General features: G+C 45.1%; 1 long non-coding RNA gene across 3 annotated transcripts; it reads right to left on the minus strand.

Moving 5' to 3' along the window:
• Nucleotides 1-17,724: 17,724 nt before the first annotated feature.
• On the minus strand, nucleotides 17,725-21,564 carry LOC125520419. Of its 3 annotated transcripts, none has more exons than XR_007288672.1 (5): nucleotides 20,919-21,564; nucleotides 20,399-20,818; nucleotides 19,292-19,364; nucleotides 19,047-19,120; nucleotides 17,725-18,122 (listed from the first exon to the last, which is right to left on the minus strand). It is a non-coding gene; the product is annotated as an uncharacterized LOC125520419 (long non-coding RNA). The 3 variants fall into 3 exon arrangements; XR_007288671.1 differs by having other exon boundaries at nucleotides 19,047-19,203; XR_007288670.1 differs by lacking the exon at nucleotides 19,047-19,120 and having other exon boundaries at nucleotides 20,919-21,563.
• Nucleotides 21,565-21,765: the final 201 nt, after the last annotated feature.

Raw genomic sequence — 21,765 nt, forward strand, 5'->3', positions numbered from 1 at the left:
CCCTCTCTCTCCCGAACCCTCACCTCCCACCCGCGCCGCACCCGCACCACCCCAGCCCCCTGCCACCCGCGCCGCCACACTTCCCAACCCGCGCCGCAACCCGCACCACCCAGCCACCACCCACCCGTGCCGCGTTCCAAACCCTAACCCTAGCCATGAGATCCTCCTCGTCCACCGTCTCAAACCCGTTCGCCGGTCCCGATGTCACCCTCGTCCGCGACCTCAACATCCATGAGCGTGTTCCGGTCAAGCTTGATCAAAACACCGCGTCCTACTCCGCTTGGAAGCGATATTTTTCGCTTGTGTTCCGTGAGTACCTCCTGCACGGCCACGTGGACGGCACCGTGGACTCGGCGCTCATGATCAACGACGAGGAGTGGATGATCCTCGACGCCACCATCATCTGCTGGTTCTACCTCACCATCTCCAGTGATCTCTTTCACACCGTGATGGACGACGACGCCTACGCGGTCTGGACCAAGCTCAACGGCCTCTTCACCAATAACCGGCTGCAGCGCAAGGTCCTGCTCCATGGTGAGTTTTACGGGTGCCAGCAACTTGAATCGTCCATCGATGATTTTTGCATGCGCCTGAAGAAGCTTGCCGATGAACTCCGTGATCTCGGGGAGACGATCGGCGACGAGCTCCTCATCAGCACCGTCACCGCCGGCCTCAACGAGGATTTTGGGAACGCCGCCTCCAACCTTAACCTCATCCCGGAGCCTACCTTCGCTAAGGTGGTCGTGTACCTCAAGTTGGAGGAGCGCCGGATGCGGATGGCGCGGACTCGCGCGACCCACACCGCCCTCGTCGCCGGCACCCGCAGGGGTCCCCCCCCCCCCCCCCCCCCCCCCCCCCCCCCCCCCCCCCCCCCCCCCCCCCCGGCGGAGCCTGCCTTCCCGCCAGATTTCCCGCCCGCGCCGGCCGCTCCCTTCCTGCCGCCCCAGCCAGCGGCCAATGGGGGGGCTCGTCACGGCGGCCGTCGTGGTGGCCGCAAGCAGGGGGTGCAGGCGCTCAGGGAGGAGCACCCCGCGCACCGCAGCATGCTTATCAGCCGGCACCGTGGTACGCCAGCCAGAACCCATGGACCGGCTTCGTGCACGCCTACTCCATGCCGGTTCCTCGGGCCCATGCCCCGGGCCTTCTCGGCGCCCGGCCACAGTCCCACCAGGCGTTCTACGCCGCGCCGCAGCCCTGTGCGGCATCCTACGCGGCGCCCTACGGCCAGTAGCCGCAGCCAGGTGGGCCGCCGCTGCTGCCCCTGACGGCCGCGCCACCACCTCTCCCGCCGGCGCCGTGGGACCCGGCCCTTCTGGCGGCTCTTCACACCACTCCTTCCCCGTCCATCTACACCGGTAGCGGCGACTGGTACATGGACACCGGAGCCACCGCTCACATGGCGGCTTATCCCGGTAACCTCCACACCTCCTATCCTGTCCATACTTCCAACCGCATCACCGTCGGTGACGGCTCCTCTCTTCCTATCACCCATATAGGTCATGCATACTTTTCGTCTAACTCCACTCCAATATCCATGTCTAATGTCTTAGTTTCTCCTGAACTCATTAAAAATCTTTTTTCTGTTCATTCTCTTACACGTGAAAATCCTGTCACCGTTGAATTTGACGAATGTGGTTTTTCTATTAAGGACGCTCGCACGCGGATGGTGCTCCACCGATGTGACAGCCCTGACGAGCTCTACCCGGTTCACTCCGCCACCTCCACCACTTCCGCCGCCCCTGTCGCTCTCGCCACCGGAGTGGATCTTTGGCATGCTCGCTTCGGTCATCCTAATCCTGCCACCCTTCGCCACATACTTCGGAGTTTTTTCTTTCACGTGTAATAAGAATAAGGATCACTCGTGCCATGCATGTCGCCTCGGCAAACATGCTCGTCTCCCGTTTAGGGCTTCTTATTATGTTGCATCGTACCCGTTTGAGTTAATTCATAGTGATGTTTGGACCTCTCCTGTTGCCAGTAATACGGGCTTTCTTTATTATATTGTCATACTTGATGATTTCTCGCATTATGTGTGGACCTTCCCGTTGCGCCGCAAGTCGGATGTCATATCCACTCTCGCCGCATTCTACTCCTATGTTCTCACGCAGTTTGGTCGTCCCATTCTCGCGTTGCAGACAGACAACGGGAAGGAGTTCGACAACCTCGCTGTTCGTACTCTCCTCACCACACATGGCACGACTTTTCGTCTCACTTGCCCGTACACCTTGCAACAGAATGGTCGCGCTGTGCGTATTCTTCGCACTCTCAATGACTGCGTTCGGACTCTACTCTTTCATGCCAATGTGCCTCCGTGCTTTTGGCCTGACGCTCTCGCCACCACTTCCCTCCTCATCAACATTCGTCCATGTCGTACTCGCGGGAACTTTACACCTTATCACCTTCTCTTCGGTGCACCACCCTCTTATGATGGGCTTCGCATCTTCGGCTGCCTGTGTTACCCTAGCATCGCTGCTACTGCGCCTCATAAGCTTGCACCCCGCTCCATCGCCTGCATCTTTCTCGGCTACCCACCTAACACTAAGGGCTACCGCTGCTATGATCCCGTCTCCCATCGCGTTTTCACCTCCCGACACGTTTACTTTGATGAGATGGTGTTTCCGTTTCAGCAGCAGGTACCCCTTGTCGCCTCATCACCGCCGGCGACCGACGGCTCTTTGGCGACTTCGTCCGGTGGACGGCCCCGTTCGGCCCATGGCTCGCGCCCTCACGCCGGCGCCCGCACACTCGGCCTCCTCGGCGGAACCTGACGGCGCGACTGGCGCCCCCTTCACCCGCCGCCCCCGACTCGGGTGCCGCGGGATCGGGCGCTGCTGGCTCGGCCGCCTCGACGCCGACCGCATCGCCGGCCCTGACGCCGGCCTCCTCGTCGACTCCGACACCGGCCCCGACGCCGGCCGCCTCGCCGGCCCCCTCGTCGGTGGCTCTGACGGCGCCCCCTGGCCCTGTTACACAGGCTCGTACCGGTGTTCATCGTCCGAGCCTCCGGTACTCGCGCGATGAGTATGCCCTCACCACCTCCACCGCGGAGCCGTCTCCTCTTCCCGCGTCCGCTCGCGCAGCCCTCCGTGATCCTCACTGGCTTGCGGCGATGCAGGAAGAGTTCGATGCTCTTCAGCAGAACCGTACCTGGACACTGGTTCCCCGGCCTCCTCGCGCCAACGTCATCACCGGCAAGTGGGTCTTTTACCATAAGACCCGCTCGGATGGCACTCTTGAGCTCTACAAGGCTCGATGGGTGGTTCGTGGTTTCCGCCAGCACGCTGGAGTGGACTTCACTGAGACATTTGCCCCGGTTGACAAACCGGGCACAATCCGCACCGTCCTCCAGCTCTCAGTGTCCCGAGGCTGGCCTGTTCACCAGATGGATGTCTCCAACGCCTTTCTCCACGTCCATCTTGAGGAGCAAGTGTATTGTGAGCAACCCACCGGTTTTGTTGACGCCTCCCTTCCTGGCCATGTGTGTCTGCTGTCCCGCTCTCTCTACGGGCTCAAGCAGGCACCCCACGCCTGGTACCAGCAGATCATCGGGTTTCTTTAGACACTGGGCTTCAGCGTCACTCGCTCGGACGCCTCACTGTTTGTCTATCGCCACGGTGACATGACTGCATATTTGCTCCTTTACGTTGATGACATCATCCTGACAGCCTCCTCCGCAGCTCTTCTTCAGCAGATTACTCTCCGGCTGCGTGACGAGTTTGCCATCAAGGACTTGGATGCTCTACATTATTTCCTTGGCATTGAGGTCGTTCGGCGCCGGGACGGTTTCTTTCTTCATCAGCAGAAGTATGCACACGAGCTTCTTGAGCGTGCTGGCATGCTCAACTGTCACCCTGTTGCTACTCCTGTTGACACGAAGGCCAAGGTTTCTGTTCTTGAGGGCTCGCCAGCGTCCGATGCTCCTTTCTACCGGTCTATTCGTTGGTGCTCTTCAGTACTTGACTCTCACCAGACCGGATCTTCAGTATGTTGTTCAGCAGGTGTGTCCCCACATGCACGCCCCTCGTGACTCTCATTGGACTCTCGTGAAACGGATCCTTCGCTAGATCCGCGGCATGATGACCCTTGGGATGACACTCACGGCCTCCACTTCTCTGGAGATGATGGCCTACTCCGATGCAGACTGGGCTGGCTGCCCAGATACTCGTCGGTCCACCTCTGACTACTGCGTCTACCTCGGTCCTTCACTCGTCTCGTGGTCGTCCAAGCGACAACCCACAGTTTCGCGCTCCAGCGCGGAGGCTGAGTACCGAGCCGTGGCCAACGCCGTTGCTGAGTGCACCTGGCTACGACAGTTACTTCAGGAGCTGCATCACAACGTCTCCCAGGCTACGGTTGTCTACTGCGACAATGTTTCTGCGGTGTACCTCTCCGCCAACCCCGTTCATCATCGCCGGACTAAACACATTGAGCTGGACATTCATTTTGTGTGCGAGCAGGTGGCTCTTGGATGCATTCGGGTTCTCCATGTGCCGACTGCGCAACAGTTCACCGATGTGATGACGACGGGACTGCCGACTTCTACCTTCGAGGAGTTTCGTTCCAGTCTTTGCGTCTCTGGCGCCGCTTCGACTGCGGGGGGTGTTGAGTATATTGTGTGCGTGTACATTTGTGTATAGGGTCCACCTCCTGTTTTCTCTGTATAGTTGAGGTTGTGGCCCACCTCTGTACTTATATATATGTGCCTGGTGCACCGATCAATACATCGAGATTGCACAGCACATATCTTGTCCTTCTACATCAACAACTAACTTAGTTCACAGATCTTACCGTGGTGGCCTTTATGCTTGTTTAATCAAAATGCAAAATAATCTGGCATTGTGCTAGCAATTAAACTACAGTATTGAAACTTGCATCATTCTATTTTCACTATTGAGATAAAGATTGGACGTGCTATCACCACTTATGTGGCTGCTAGGTGTTTGATGATTTTCCTGTGGTATTCAGAGCATTTGTGTCTCTCTATGTTAAGTTGGTACATTATCTTCAAGTTGCCGGAGATGTCTATGATACTTCTTGAAGCAAACTTTTCAGAAGAACTGACCGGATAGTACTAAAACAATTTCATATTCATAAAAGAGCTTAGAGCTTAGAGAAGCACAATAACCTTACAAAATTGCATAGAAGCACTCGGCGACGACCCTCATTGAAATCCTGCCCATCCAGTCGTTTTGGGATCCTCACCCAATATAATAGCCCCACTGTATTCATTACTTTATCATCATGTATTCTCTTTTCATTGCTTAGTGTATCAGACATAAAGTCCACACGTTTCTGTCCCCGCACTGCAAAGTTTTTGTCCTGAGCATGGAAATGAGCTCACCTAACACGTCCAACCACCTAAATAGAGTTCAATGCCTAGCCAGCGTTTCTGCTTTATCAACTCCGTTGATGTAAAAAGGAAAAAAAAAACCCGTTGTACTAGTTGACAAGGCTACCTTGACGTCGAGGAAATTTCTTGGGAATTATTTTATTTTTCCTAAAATAAAGCATGCCACTGTGACAACTGACTTGCCAGACGAGTTAATACTACATTTACGAGTGTCTATCTGTTTATGACGCAACTTTATTTTTTACCACAACCCTATACAAAGTTACCAAGCTTTCTCGTTGTGTATTGGTTTGACTATTAATGTGCCAAATGCTCGATGAAAAAATTTAAGCGACTTTCCGACACGAAGTTTCGCTCTACACGCCTCCCTGTAAATGCTTCCAAGTGGAACGGGGATTCAAACCCAGAAGCTCACCTAGCACGAGAACACCGCTAACCACTTTGTTACATAGGCTGCTTTTTAATAACTTTGGCATTTTTATAATTCATATATCCTTTAGCTGGATAAATAAAGTAAAGGAAACGTTGTGGGAGAAACAAACTGAAAAAAAGGTTGCAGGAGAAAAACATTTTTTGAAATTTCTCTAACAAACCAGACACACCATTGAAAAGGCGTTCATGCCGAATTATAACTACACACAAATATAAACGCAATTAAAGATAAAGACTTATTAATAGATCAAGTCCAGTCTAAAAGCTTTACATTAAACAGTAGCTACATCATAATTGAGATCTTAACTTATTTATTCTCAGAGCTAGGCCCTTCCATACGTAACATAACTCCTTAAATAAACATACGAAATGCCTAACTAGCTGTGCCAACAGCGGACCTAGTGATCTTTAGCCTTTTGCATGCAATGTTGTCCAACCTGTTCGCCTTCATCCTCCACGTCAACCTTACTTCCTCCGTCCGGTTTAGAAGGCGCGCTTGGAAATTCTCTGGGACCTAGGTGGTTATCTATTGGTTGTGAGATTGGCTAAAAAATAGCATTCACACTACGCATGCATATAGAAATACCAACTTAAAGAAATACTCCGTTCTTAAAAAAAATCATGGAACAAAACTCTTTCGGATGTCCATTTTCATAGTAAGATTTCTCAAATACCAACTTAAAGAAATTGAAGATTCATGAAATGATCAAAACAAAATACATAAAAATATCTATGCACTTCTTCGAAAGTCTACCAATAAGTCATGGTGGTAGAAAATGGACTCTGGAACAAACTCTTTCGGATGTCCATTTTCAAAGTGAGATTTTTCACGTATAAACCATAGGTCGGTTGGACATTGGCATCTTTACCAAACTTAGTGGTTACTGACGTGTGAATAAGTTATTAATTATTGTGTATATTTCACATTTCCCTTCACTCGCTAATCGATAGACCTATATTGAGATTATTCAAAAAGGCTTAACGAGTGTATTCTTATTCTTATTTATTTATTTTTAGATCTGGTGCTCTCTTAGTTGTATGGTGACCAAAGGATAGATAGAGTGTTCACAGATGAAATGTGTGCCTTCAAATTTAAAAATCATAATCTTCTTGCATTATAATAGGTCATTCTTTAAGTTGGAGAACTTTTAGTTCCATAAAACCCTTTTGTTTCAAATAGCATATTAGGTGTTTGTAATTTTTTCATCAAAAAGAGATACACCGATGAAGAAAAAAAACGTACAAATCACAACAGACGTGTTTCAGCGTTTGTTTAAGTGGGCTATGTATGATCATGATCATCAAAATGTAGTACTACCTTTTTTCCGAATAGGAAATAATGCGGGAGTATATATACAGTTCGAGACGTGTCTGATGGAACTGCATCAGATGCAAAATTGAAGGGGCAAGCTATGCTTGTCGGTCAGGCTTTATTATGGACCGATCAGTCATGTGGGAGCAGGCCCACAAAAATGATAAAAGGATGCACCACAAAATAATGTCAGGTGTGTTGATCGCAGTTGAGACCAACAGATATACTATAAAGATAAAATGTGCATAATTAATATGCAGAGTGGCTGAAAGAGATACAGTCCATGAGTCTTTACTGAGCCCTAGAACGATCGGTTGGCATGTGTTCAGCAGAAAATATGCACACCACCAACACTACAGTTTCCACAGAATTATTCAGCTGACACGCTACGTTCATTAATTAAGGAGTGGACGAGTGAGTGATTACTAGACAACCGCAAAGAAAAAAAAAGGAGTGATTACTAGACATCATTTTTTCGAACCGGGCTGAACTCCTTTCCATTGCAAATGAACGGAAATACATCAGTTCTAGAAAACATTTCAGAAAAGGGAAAGAGGTAAAACGAGTTCGGGCATTGCTAGGAAATCCACTGCACTACGCCCGACATTGAGACGAGTGCCATGGGGCAAAAACCTAACAACACCAATATAGTCTGCCTACAGGAAAAGTCTAATACAATCCCTCAGGACAACATGGACCCAACACAAGATCATGATCAGGCAGGCGTAGACCAAAACGCCAACGGCATAAGTCAGAGTTGGAGGATCTCGGGCCATTGCCCCGCAATCGGACGCCTTATTGCTTCGCACATCTTCATTATCTGCATCGTGCCTCACCTGATCATCTCAGCCCCCGCACGTTGTTAGCTTTAATCTTGATTCATGTATCTGCATATTTAGTTTGATTTCGTTATGCATGTTGGATAGGTTAGAGAGTATCTAGTCCGGTGAAGCTTCAGCGGAGGCATGAGGAGAAGGCGAGATGCCAAGACGTCGTGCGATATGGCGACGATGGCGAGATGCCTATTGCAGCATGAGGCTGCAGTGCTACGCAGCGGAAGCGTGGTGGGCCCATAGCCAACATTTGGTATTCAGAGCCTTATCGGTCCGTGGTGGAGGCGGAGGCCGGCGGCGGCGCGATGCCGCTTGTGGGCGGTTGCGGTGTGATGCCGCAAGATGATGATGGCGTGGTGATCGGCGTTGCGAAGGCGCCGTCCACGCCAAAAGGTGGCCGCTGCGTTCAGCAAGAGGACCTGGTGACGGATGTTGCGACGGCAGGCATCGACCATGATTATACGGAGACGGCGTGGTGACCGGCGCTGCGACGACGTCGTCCACGGCAAGACGACATGGTGATTGGCGTTGCAAGGGCGTCAACGACGACGAGATGGTCCATGACAATCGGCACCGCGACGGCGTCGACAACGGAAACCGGCTGCGGAACGGCGATGGCATCGGCAAGTGGTTGCGGGTGATCCGCATCGGAGATAGGTGAATCAAGATTAAGAGGGAAAATGTTAGCTTTAATCTTAATTCATGTATCTGCATATTTAGTTTGATTTCGTTATGCATGTTGGATAGGTTAGAGAGTATCTAGTCCGGTGAAGCTTCAGCAGAGGCATGAGGAGAAGGCGAGATGCCAAGACGTCGTGCAATACGGCGACGATGGCGAGATGCCTATTGCAGCGTGAGGCTGCAGTGCTACGCGAGGCAGCGTGGCCATGTGATGCGGCAAGTGCGACGAAGGCTGGAGCGTGGGGCTCTACGTGCATGTGGAGTTGGCCTAGTCCTTTGGCCGGTAAGAGGAGGTTGAGCAAGGGCCGGGCATAGACGTGCATGTAGGGGAAAATATCAGGTGATACTATGTCTTAGGTAATACCATGATACAAGCTTCTGGTTCGTTGGATCTTAGATCCAACGGCTCCTGGAGAATTTGAAAGGCTGCCGTACTTGTTCGTAATTTTTTGACTCCAAAAGATCTTTTTTACAGAATGTTGAAAGCCTCCTAGGAGGCCCGGTATCACCTGATACTCTCTGCATGTAGTAGCGATTAGGCTGTATGAGTTTGTTAGCCGAGTCGTGGGGATGTAGTTAGTAGAAAGCATGCATGTAGTGGCATGAGTGGTGGAGCAGTTTGTTGCTGTGCATGCGTGAGTTGGTTAGTGGCCGACTGTGCCGGTCAAGTTAGTGCGTGAGTGCATAGTGGGTTAGTGCGGCCGGATGTGGCGGCTGGCTTGGCAAGTCAGCCAACCCCTTGTGTATATAAGTGTTGCATTGAGTTAATGTGAAAGGAGGAGGCCGTGAGGGCTGAGGCAAAATGTAGCCTATGTGATATTCACCGGGAGACAAGGCAAAGTTAGTTTCTCCTTGGTGAAGTGTGTGTCCGTGTGAGTTTTCCTCCATAGTGTGTTTTTGTGTGAGACAAAGAGAGAAGGGCGAGTTGTGAGAGGCAGCCAGAGGAAGAAGAAGCGGCGCTGCGAGGGGAGGCAGCGCCAACACACGTAGCCCCCTGCCATACTAGACATCATGATCAGCTCCCCTTCCCAGGTTGGCATCAGCCACATCATGGCTCAGTGACAAACCGCGAGGATCAAGGGGCAACGCGAGGAAGCATCTCGGGTCGACGGCTCCTTAGCGGCCGGGTGGGCTGATGATCCGACGCAGAGAAGAGGCCAGCCAAGAACAGGAGCAGCTAGCTAGCAGTATGTGCTCGTATACTGTGGAATGGTGAATAAGACAGATCGCACATGTTTCTTTCAGACACATCGACGGGTTTTGCGTGCGGCCGGACAGGTCATTGATCGTTAGCAAGTGGACTACTCCGTATATTTTAGAGCTTCTATTTCGTTGCGAAAAAAAAAAAAAGAGCGCCGTTGCCGGGATCAAACCCCAGTAAGATTTGACACCCTCGCATGAGTAAGACGTCAGAGGAGGAAACAACACCTGCCATCCACGAACCACGAACCCAAAACACAGTCCACCATATTTCAGATGTTGTCGATGCAGATCAAAATTTGCATTCGCTTCTGGATTACGTTCCAGGCTCCAAGGCTGCGTTAGAGCAAACGGTGTCGCAACGATGGAGCCCAAGGACAAGTCCATCACGAAGATGCCGCCGCCGTCACATCATCCTTACTTGAACAGTCTGGTTTCTAAATTCATCGGCAACCATAGAACCAATGGCTTTGTCGGGGAAGGATCTGAAGAATCTTTATTGCGCGCTACCATCACCGCCGCCGAAGTCAAGACGATGAACAACTTACAAACGAAGCTATTTGGGCTTCAAATTATCCATGCGCGTGGTTCCGGCGACCCCCTCACTACTAACGATCTAAGTCATCAGGGGAGGGAGCCGCTGCATTTTGTCTTTTTTTTTAACTAGAAAAGTGACCCGCTCGATGCGCGGGCCAAAACTTAAAATGTTTAATAACGACAACATATTATTTCATCGTACAAGGAAAAAATGGGATCAAGTGTGATGAAATTTGCAAATATAAGAGTTTTGCGAATATAGTTTTGTCTTAGGTATGTTTCATTGATGCGAACGTGATAAAATGTATAGTTCTATGAACTTCTTCCATTAAAAATTTTCCATCATAAAGGAATGATAAACATTTTTGTTTAGGGCAGTCGACAAACAGTGACTTCGAAGACTTTTGCACCTTCTATTATCTAGCATTCTTTTGCTTTCCAAACCATAATCTCACTTGTACGGGCATAATCTTTAAAGGATGCATCGTCTCTAAATGTTTGTAAATCTATGCTGACTATATCTATACTCTAAAATCCACATGGATAGCCAATTACCATAAACTCTTGAATAAGACATTTACTTGTATCTGGTACGTAAAAAGTCTATGCAGACCACTGCTTGACTTCTTTTCATGGAGAACGTTTGTAACTAATTAATATGAGAGCTTAAGTTTAACAGAACACCATTCTCTCGCCATTTCATTATGTAGTACCAAAACAGAAAAAAAAGTTGCTTCTATAGTATTGCAATAGTTCTCCATGTCATAGAAAATTATTTCACGAAGAAGTGTCTAAAAGAGTACGCAATTTGCTTACGCAGTAGTACAATTGCATGTGACATAAGGTGTTCCCTAAATTTGATGAACAGTTATGACAATAGAAAACATGCTTTTAGTTAAAAGGACGATGCGTCATCCCTAGCCATGAAGCCACAACAATTATAAGAACCATTACATTGCAACAAATGGGTATACAAATAACTTTTTATGCTCGACCTAGATTAATTGCAGGGAAAATAAACCCATGTAGCATCTTCCATATCCGTTTGAATCTTTAGAGCTCTACTTATTCAAACTCACAGTCATTTAAGACTTTGAAGATACTCTAGACAGTTGTATATACAACCATCCTAGGTTGGTAGGAGATGAACATTTTCCTTACTTTCCCAATAGAAACGCACTTATGGAAAAATTATTTTGTGGATTCCATCATTAGATTCAAAAGTCAGCACGCTTAACCTTTCAGGTGAGAGAACTTCAAATACTCAAAAAGAAGCAACAATCCTGCATAGAGATTTACTCATGCATGCTTAGTAAATCAATCGATGCACTTTTGATTTCCCCATTGGCACATCAACTTTCACAATCCTAAATGACTTGAACCATTATGTACAATTTTCTTTCAAGAGCATTATAGGCATACAAAATGTAGAACAAAAAGGAACATGAAAATGAATTTTTTTTCAAAATTCATAATTTTCAGTTTCTAAAACTTCTGAAAATTACACATGTATGCAAGGATATAATGTGTATATGTGTTGATTTTCAGGATGGAATACCTTGAATTGTGATCTGCAAAAATAAAAATAAAATCATGGACTTTCAGGATGAACAGTACATATGCTAAAAGCCCTAGTTTTGTCTTTTTTGTCTAGCTCTCATTTTAACGTATTTCGACCTGAAAATTTGCAAACATGTACATTATGTACCTAGGTATATGTGTATTTACTTTTACAAAATTTTAAAATTTTTTAAAGTTTTAAATCTTTAAAATAAGGCCTCCATGGAGCTCGGTCTCCGTTTGGCATTTTTGTATTTAATAGCAATTCCATCTTCACTATTCCTGTACATGTACTCCCTCCGTACCGAAATATATGTCGCTGGTGTAGTCCGAAATATATGTCGCTGGTGTAGCTGTAACTACAGCTACACCAGCGACATATATTTCGGTATAGAGGGAGTAGCTAGAAACATTTAAGAAGCCCGAGTACACACGAAAACATAACTTCTGCTCATAAGACATAGACCATGGCAAGCCAACAAAATTCTGAGGTCATCATGGGCCTCTACAGTTAAATTATTTACTGTCATCAACTCATCTTCGGAGAAGCCCCTCCAGTGAACATCTAAAATATTTGCAAATGCATAGGAGTAAAATTCTAAGGTATGACTATGTGATGATTTATTTCCTTATGTAATCAGATCTACGCCAAGCATTTGGGCATGTGAAGTTGAACATCAAATTTCTTTTCTACGTGAGCATACATATGCAATTAGCAAAAAAACATGTGGGAAGTGTCATTATTTATCCTCATCTTAACAATCCCACACCAACCCATTCGGCATGTGTCAAACAAAAAATAAAGAGAAAATCAAACATCTATTGTACTGAGATTCTCAAATAGAAGAACACGATTTTCATCTAATGCTAGAAAAATACAAAGGCATCGCAAAGAAATTGAGGGGTTTGCGTTAGGCGGACCATGTATGAGGGCGATTCTATTGAACTGCTCGGCCAGAAAACCCGGAAGCTCATTTCTCCACCATGTTGCTGCTTGCTTTGCTGTCGAATCAGCTGATCCATGGTCTTGTTTCGCTGTAATGTACGTTGTCTTGTGGCAGCAATGGTTGGCGCTTCCTCGTGTAGTTGAATGTATTGGACCTCTGGGAGTATCTTGCAGCCTGCACTGATCTGGTGGAGTGTACTCTGCGGCATGGATTTTGTATGCTAGCATGTTAACCTGACGCCGCGGACGCAGTCTTCACAACATGAACACCATAATGGTGGAAAGGTAGGCTCGCGCATTATTAGTGTATGTGTCTGATTTTGGAGGAATTAGGAAGAGGACGTCCTTACCTGCGATTTTTGTTGGAATGCACTGCCCCACATACGTAGAACTTCTAGCAACATGACCAAGCAAGCTGGCTTGGTTGCTCCATGATGCAATCCGGAAAAAAGTTAAATCAATCTGTAATGAATGATTAGGTGCAGACGTACATACACAGCAGGTAGCAGCGTAGCACATACCCAGGAACCTGAGTTACGTGTGCATGAATCAATTTTTAGTTTTTACAGCATCCATCCCAACATGCTGACGTCCGCCGTCTTAGACCTCTAGCAGTTTAATTAGATGAGGTAGCAAGGCGAGGAAGAAACATATCAAGTACAACAGCTTCTGCATCAACAGTTCATCTTGAATAGTGAGCCCAACTATATATCTCAATCATCAGTCATATACAGAAACGTGGGATGGTAGCATGCTGCATCATAAGTGGCTAAGTGCGAAGTTATATTAGTGGAAGTAACTAAGGGATAGCAATTACCTAATGAACGTGTTTCTACTACAGGATGATGTACGAATATGGTTTCTAGAAGAAGAAAAAATGTATTGGATTAGGATATAGAGAAAGGTAACACATTGCATTGTTCGGAAATATACAGGCAACATACCTGATGTTCCAATTGTAGAAAATGTGATACTATAAAGAAGAGAGTAGAGCACTAAGAATTGCTTGCACGGAGCCCTGGACCATCCAAAAGCACAACCTAAGGTGAAGCTCATGGAAGCTTGGATATCTAGGAGGCTCAGCCTCGCCAAGTGCTGAAGCAGAAAACCTAGAACTGCAAAACTTTGCAAGCCTAAAATTTGATCAAAGAAAATAATTTCAAAAATACTTTGGTGCTTAACTTTCTTCTCTTAAGGTCATTCATAAGACGTAATTGATATAATAAAGAACTGAAAAATATCAAGCCTGTCATTTGTGGGCCGATAAGAATTATCCTACTGTATCCAAGTACTATCTCTGAATAATTCTTAAATCTCTATATCTGTCACTTTAACTTTTCAACACAAAGGTAGTAGACAGTAATAGGCTAACAACACCAGCACGCGTTGATCCCATTGCTTGTATGCCCAAGCATGAAGCATTCATGTGTTCTGAAACATGCATGCGCTTATGCATATGGACGAAAGTGAGGTCTGGATACTGTCCCACAGAGTAATCAAGTAGCAAAGTAGAGTATGACTTTGAGATGAAGTAGATTCATATCTTTGATAGTCCAAGTAATTTGTAAGCCTAATCATCCATATATATGAGTGGTTCCTCGTCTTCTCTTCCACACACGCGCGCAGCACATAGCAAAGTTGTCCATAGCGAGAAAAGATCCACGACGACAAATGACCATGTGAAGAGGCACGATAAGGTGATGGGAACTCCGCTGGATCATGACGGGGCACGACGAACAAATTTTGGGGGGAGGATCAAATTTTACCACAAAAATCTTCGGCAAGGATACCTCAGGAATTTTTGGGAAGATGGAACAAATCGCTGCTGCACTTCTGAAGAGAAGAAAGGAGAAGGGCTGGGAGGTTCTGGCGGTGTTAACGGGGATGGGGATAGCCTAGTAGTGCTAGCTTTTTACCCCATCTTTGCAGCCGCGCGAGTCGTCCTCGCCTGTTCGCCTCTAGGTTCCTCCTCTTGCAGTTGGCGCACTACCTAGGCCCTCCTCCCCTTTCACCAACGTACAGTTATGCTCCTCGCCATCTCCTGGCCTCTGGAAGACTTGTGCCCCTGGTCTGCCTCCATGGCCCAGCGTTGTCTCATGTTGACTCTAGGCTTGTTGCTTCAACTCCACCGCCCCTCTACGAATACCTATGCAGATCTGACATGATCCTGGTATACAATTTTTAGTGTTGTGCTGAGATGGGGTTAGGAGGCTCCAATGGCATGCACCACGGTGGGGATGGCGTGGGGGTGTCAATCTGGTCGGAGTGCTTCTCACCAGCAGCCGTAGATGAATGATTAATCTGGAGTCAAGTACACAAGGACTCGTGTGCAATAATTAATCGACGTGCGGCCGGCCGGAAACCAATTCACATCACGCGCGCGCGTACATTACAGCGGCTGATTGATATTTCCTTGATCGATTCTGGCTATTTGGAAACACATGAACATACCTATGTTTGCTTTATTTGATCCACAACATATAGATTGCATGGAAAGGTCATTGTGGCAGCCGTGCCCAAAAGAGGCTGTCGTCGATCGTCCTGCTGCGTTTGGCCGTCCCAGCCATGCACTGGCAGTCCATTAAATTAGGGCATCCCCTGAGATCGTGCGACAGCTTGCTGGACGAAGCTGCATCGTCTTTTATTTTGGTAGGAAAGGTTTTCTATGGTGACAAATAAAAAGATTTATTTTACATAATGGCAAAGGTGGGTAATTTTCCTAACTTATGTTAGTAAAATAATCCAATGGTCATGTTTTTCTGATGTGTCAAATAGACGATCAGATTTTACTGATTTTTGTGGGATTTTCTAGATATTTATCTTTTTTCTGGTTAACCCGTAAAGCACTTTTTATATACTAGCAAAAGAGCCTGTGCGTTGCAACGGGAGAGAAAACATAACACACGCTCTTAACTCAACAATCATCACTCAAGACCACAATAGGTCCATCTCCTTTATTTTTGCGAGACATCATATTTGTGTTGCTGCTTATCCTCCTTCTCACCCTCACCGACGATGGCCTCGGTGTTCACACAAAACAACAAAAAACGTGTGTTGAATATGGTTAATCCTAAGACGTCTCTCTCTCTCCCTCGCTCCTCCCTCCTCTCTCTCTCTCTCTCTCTCTCTCACTCTCGCGATGAGAAATCTGTTGTTTTCCCCTGCGACATTTTTCAGAGGTATGCATGTGTAGTTATCGGTGTTTTCTTTTCCCTATATGGTGATAGTATGGTGTTTATTTGCAATCTGGATCGCTACCGGTATGAAAAAACGGATCTTGCGCTATAAATTATAAGTTTGCTTCCATAACAATATTTTAAAAATATTAACAGGTAAAATTAACATCATATTTAGAATCCACACATTTTTCTAATAAAATTGCATATATAATATGTTAAAATCGAAGTTACGGTTTAAAAGATACAGATAATTTAGAAAATCATTTGGTCTGACTCAATATATTCCAAAATAATATTGAAAAATAATTAACAGGTAAAAATAATCTCATATTCATATTCTACATATTTTTCTAATCAAATTTCATATATAACATGTTCAAATCGGAGTTACGGTTTAAAAGATATGGATGATTTTGAAAAGCATTTGTTTGACTTAAATATGATCCATAGATGAATTACCTAAAACATCAGGAGGGTTTCGAAAAATGTAAAATAACGGTTCGGATGTGACTTAAACCGGATGGCGGGTTGATTTCAAGAAAAGACGGGGACTTTTGTGTAAAATACGAAAATAACGATTCATTCTCACTTAAAACAGGACTGCGAGTTGAATTCTCTGAAATAGAGGAATTTTTCTGAAAAATGCCATGACGGACGAAAGAAACCCAATTTGCTTTATTATTACTAGCAAAAAGGCCCGTGCGTTGCAACGGGAGAAAAAAAATCATAATCTCTAAAGGCCATGACCATACTTTGCTGCTTCACCAATAATATTTTGGTGAACATTTGTTCAATTTGCTTAACATTTTTAATACAGGAACTTTTTGAAAACTCGTGAACATTTTTTGATTTCTCAAACATTTTTTTTCAGAATTGCGAACATTTTTTGAATCCACAAAGATTTTATGATTTATTTAACTTAGTCTAAAAGTCATATTGTTTGGAAATTTTTAGCTCAATCAGAAAATATTTGAGGGGATATTATTCTTCTCTTCCTTTTTCTTTATTTGAAAAATGAGAATCTGTTCGGCAATGCTCAGTGGGCTGGCCCAGTGAGCGCAACAACAGCAATAATAGTGCAGCCGGTCCCAAGGCCTAACTGGCCAAACCGTGCCAACAACTTCAAAAATAGTATTAGCACCATAGATGTGATGCCCCAAAGGCACCGAGATATTCGCTTCGGTGCTTGCAGTGCGGTTGTTATTGGCCACCGGAAGGTAACTTTGCAGAATGAGATTCTATATTAGCTTTCGTGTGGTTTCAGGCTGCATGTTTAGCTTGCTGTCATTTGTTAATTAGAAAACTTGCTATTCTAAACATCGTGGCACATAGATTTCTGTGTAATTGTCAAACTAATTCATCCAAATAGATAAACTGCTTCCATGCATCAAATGAAAAATGGAAATAAAACAAAATTCATGGCATATCAGCAGACCAAATGTAGCACTGATAACAACAAATTCTTGAAGTACGGGCATATATATTGATCATTACAAAGTGGGGAGGCTTACCACAAGCAAAAAAACAATATTAATTATAATTGATAAAAATATTCATACAAATAACCTGAATTAGCAGTCTTTATCAAGATAACCAGATCATTACTCATCAAGGAGAAAGTTGCATGTCACTAAAAAGAACTCTTTTGGAAGTAATAGTAAAGGGCTAAAAAGAGATAATAGTATTTTCATAAAGATAACAAAAAAAGTAAGGTTTTCCATTTTCCACAAACTATATGGATGTTTACAAATAGAGGTCTATATTATCTTCCGCCATATACATAGAAAAATCTATTCATAAGGAGGAACCGAAATAGCTAAATAATGACCCGTAAATCTGTAGCAAAAAATGCATTTGTACAGTAACTCTACACGTTAGCAACAAAAGAAACCTGTTATCATGTTTCTTCTACAACTATTCATATGCAAAACGTTGTGGGACTACTATAGTGTATTAATGTAGCTTACAGATAAACACTTTCTAAACACCAAATAACAACATGGAAATGTTCTAGTTTGGTGCCTGTGTCCATATGAAGCAGAGAGGCGCAAGTACCGCACATCAACGTGAGGCTGGCGACAACACCTCCTCCCTGCAAAGCCGCGATTTGGTAAACAATTGTATATCTGGAAAGACGACCAAGAAACTAACAAAGAAGGTAAAGGTCACAGCGGTGCAGAATTTACTCCATATCTTTACAGGGCCTAATAATAAAGCACACTGCTACCAAAGTATACACAGGGAAAGTTATAATGGGAAGTAGTATGATATGAACAGATTGATTATCTTCTGAAATAATTAGAGATCGTATATATGAGAAGTCAAACCAGTGTTGACATCATCAGCAACATTACAGTGGAATCTAAAACTGAAAAGTAGTAACTAATGGAAATTATTATTTAGTCAGAGAGACCTCTCTTTATCATTTATAAGGCACCAAGAACTGTAGCTAGTCCACAGAATAGGTAAAATTCCCATCCTAATATTCTTCACTGGTTACACATATCTTCGTCAACTATGGGAAGGCCTCGCTTCTAAGCAACCTACATAAGCTGGTAATCAACAAAAGCATCATACAGATGAAGCACGACCAGCTGAAAAATCAGTGGCACGGCCATGTTTTCTAGCACATCACCTATACTTCTCTACAGATTTGTTTCCTGCCTTATGACACGCTTGAAGTTTCCAGGCTCAAAACCATCTTGATGTTATTCACACAAGAAATACGAATGGCAGGAAAATAAAGCAATTCACGATTGCCACAAACTTAACGTGCAGATGCAAGAATCTCTACCCAATATTGCCCTCCCCACATTAATGTGACACGACTGCCTTTTCCCGTCTTTGTATATATTCTTTGAATAATCCAGCTTGCAAAACAGGTGCAAGGAATAGACTGCTTTTGCGCAATAATATTTGCAAACTTTAACCATGGTGCACATATATAAAAATGTGATGAGCATTAAAAAGGAAAGACAAAGAAGGTAAATTTCATGGATTAGTTGGCTGGCCGAACCAGCTATATGTGGCTTCCTTTCTTCTAGTCAGTGTTGAGACATTATCCGGTTCTGCAAATTTTCCCAACAGAATCTGAAAGTGCAGCAGACAACATTATATGGTCCACAACTCATGGTCTCTGCTCCGATTGAGTTCTTAATTCAATTTTCCTTTATCTACATATATTATGCAGCAGATATCAATGTCCAAAGGAGCCACTTCACCTGAGTGAAGCTTCAATTCTGAAAACCGAAGTTAACTCACCAGTATTCTGCTCCTAGTAACTCCTCCTTTCCATGGTCTTCATCTACTCCTTCCGTGATGGGATCCATGTCTTCTGAATATATTGACACTAAAACAATCAAGTACATGCCCTCTATTGTATAACTTCAGTTCAAACATTGATAAGAAGAACCACGTAAGGTTGATGTTACAATGAAAACAGAAAACAAAATACAGTTCATTGATCGGAATTTGTCAAACTATGCAAATGCACATCATGTCTTTTTTTAAAGTGCATGCCTTTCAGAGCAAACATCGTAGGGTTGTAGTCAAATCAAACACCAATTTATTCTTTCTGGACAAGCAAAAAAAACTAAATTAGGAAGAGTGCAGATAGTATGTTAAATATGATATATGCATCTCTTGTTAGCCTTAACATCACAAATTGGAATGTTGGGCATTCTGTTTGCTCAGTAAGAAAACAGCTCATAATTTAGGAAGGATTTGTTTATTAAAACCTACTTGGCAGAACCGAAGTCACGTCCTGGTGCTTGTTGAGAATGGGGAGGTGGGTGGAGGTCAGTCACACATATGACTTGTTGAAGAAAGCACATAAAGGCATATTTGGTACTACCTCGTGAAAAAATGTCTTATATAATGAGACAGATGGAGTATTATATATGAGGCAATTCTAATCTCTAGCACTGATTTTCTGTACAAAACATTTACTCATCAACACAAAACGTAGCAAAAGATCAGTGTTAGCTTTTTCAAGCAGAACAAATAAGAAAATTGCAGAAAAAGGTTCAGTACAGCAGACCATATAATTAACATGCAATGAAACTTGCTTGGCTATTTCAATTCTTTTTTATCTAGTTTATTTATCTTCAAAAGAGCCTGTATTCCTCGTCTACCATATTTAGCATATTGCCATACATCAAAAAGAGCATCTCAAATATTTTCAATCAGTGAAACCTGTCTACCCAAATATGAATCTTTCAGACTTGAATTGAACAGGGAGTAAACATGAACGTCTTCATGAACAAAATATAGCAGACCAGTCAGAATAACATCTGCTAAAAGTGCATTCATATGAAAGGAAGTGACTGTTTTAGAAGGATTATAAAACTCATGTGGCTGAGAACAAACCATGCTAGAAAAGATTGTAGTAGTATTCATTGTTCTTCTTGTGGAAAGAACACATATCTATACCTTCCCACTCCAATCTGAAGCCAATACCCCAAAAATGCAATTGGTTCTGCTAGACTACTTGGTCCACCTTTCCTCGCCTAGCAAAAGCTTAAAAGATACACAGATAACTCAAAGAAAAGAAATGAAGGACCATTTTTAAAAAAAAAAGGCAATTTGCATTATTATACCAACAGGAGGGCTAGATGCCAAAGGACAAATTGACTGCACCTTCTGAATACTCATCCAATGTATCAACTACTCTAATGTGGCTAATTCCTCAAAAAAAATGATAGATTGCAGGGAGTGTTTTTATTTGTATAGGGATTGATTTTATTTGCTCCTGATATTTGCCTTCTCCCGGATAGCATTCATGTAAACCTGCCACAAAACCAATTATCAATCCCTCAATTCAATTGATGTAAGATGCAATGCAGAGATGTCTTGCTTATCTGAATACTATAACAGAGTATCTGCGTACTATATCAAGAGGAGCTTGGCGCAGCAGCATGGTTGGCTTGTCCTAGATCCAAACTGATCCCGAACGAGAGGCCGATTCCAAAGCCATGAAGGCCCTGAAATCGCCCAGATCCAGGTGCATCTCAAGATGGCAGAGGAGCGGAGGAGCTGTGGGCCGACCCGTTTGTAGGGTGCCTGTTGGCTTGGAAGGGTGAGGCGGCGTCCGTGGTGGAGGAGAAAAGGAGCTGCAGATCCATGGCGTCCTTCACATCTTCGTGAAGAAGCCCTTGACGGCGACAACCATGGTGGATGGGGAACTCCCATGGCGTCGAAGGTGAGGTGTAGGGGTGGTGGATCCCGACCAGGTAGGAAGAGGGACGAACCCGGGGCCGCCGGAGACGCGGCGGCGAAGCCCTGCCCCAAACCCAGCCACAGGGGTGGCGTTGCGACCGGGCGGTAGAGGTCGGGAGCGCAGAATCTGGCCGGAGGGGAGGGAGACGCGGACCGTGGGGAGCTCTGGGGTGTGTTGTGCGGCGCCGGAGCTCGCCGGAGATTGCCACAGCGTGGGTGGTGGCGGCGGCGGCGGCGACGAGGACTTGGGCGAGAGGGAGAGGAGGCGAGCCCGTGCTCCTCCTATGGTCTTTTTTTCTCTTTACAAAATCTGCTCGGACCACGGGTTGAATAATCCAAACAATATGGTGTTTTGTGCAAAAATGAAGCGTTTTTCCAGGTCCACTTAAACAGGGACTGCGGGTTGAATTCTCAAAAGTAGAGGGGCTTTTTTGCAAGATTGCTGACGACGTACGGCCACAAGCAATCACTGGTTTATTAGTAGGTAAAGATTAGGTAAAGATAAATAGATTTGGTAG

This window comes from Triticum urartu, chromosome 7, assembly GCF_003073215.2.
Source record: "Triticum urartu cultivar G1812 chromosome 7, Tu2.1, whole genome shotgun sequence".
Taxonomy (NCBI): Eukaryota; Viridiplantae; Streptophyta; class Magnoliopsida; order Poales; family Poaceae; genus Triticum; species Triticum urartu.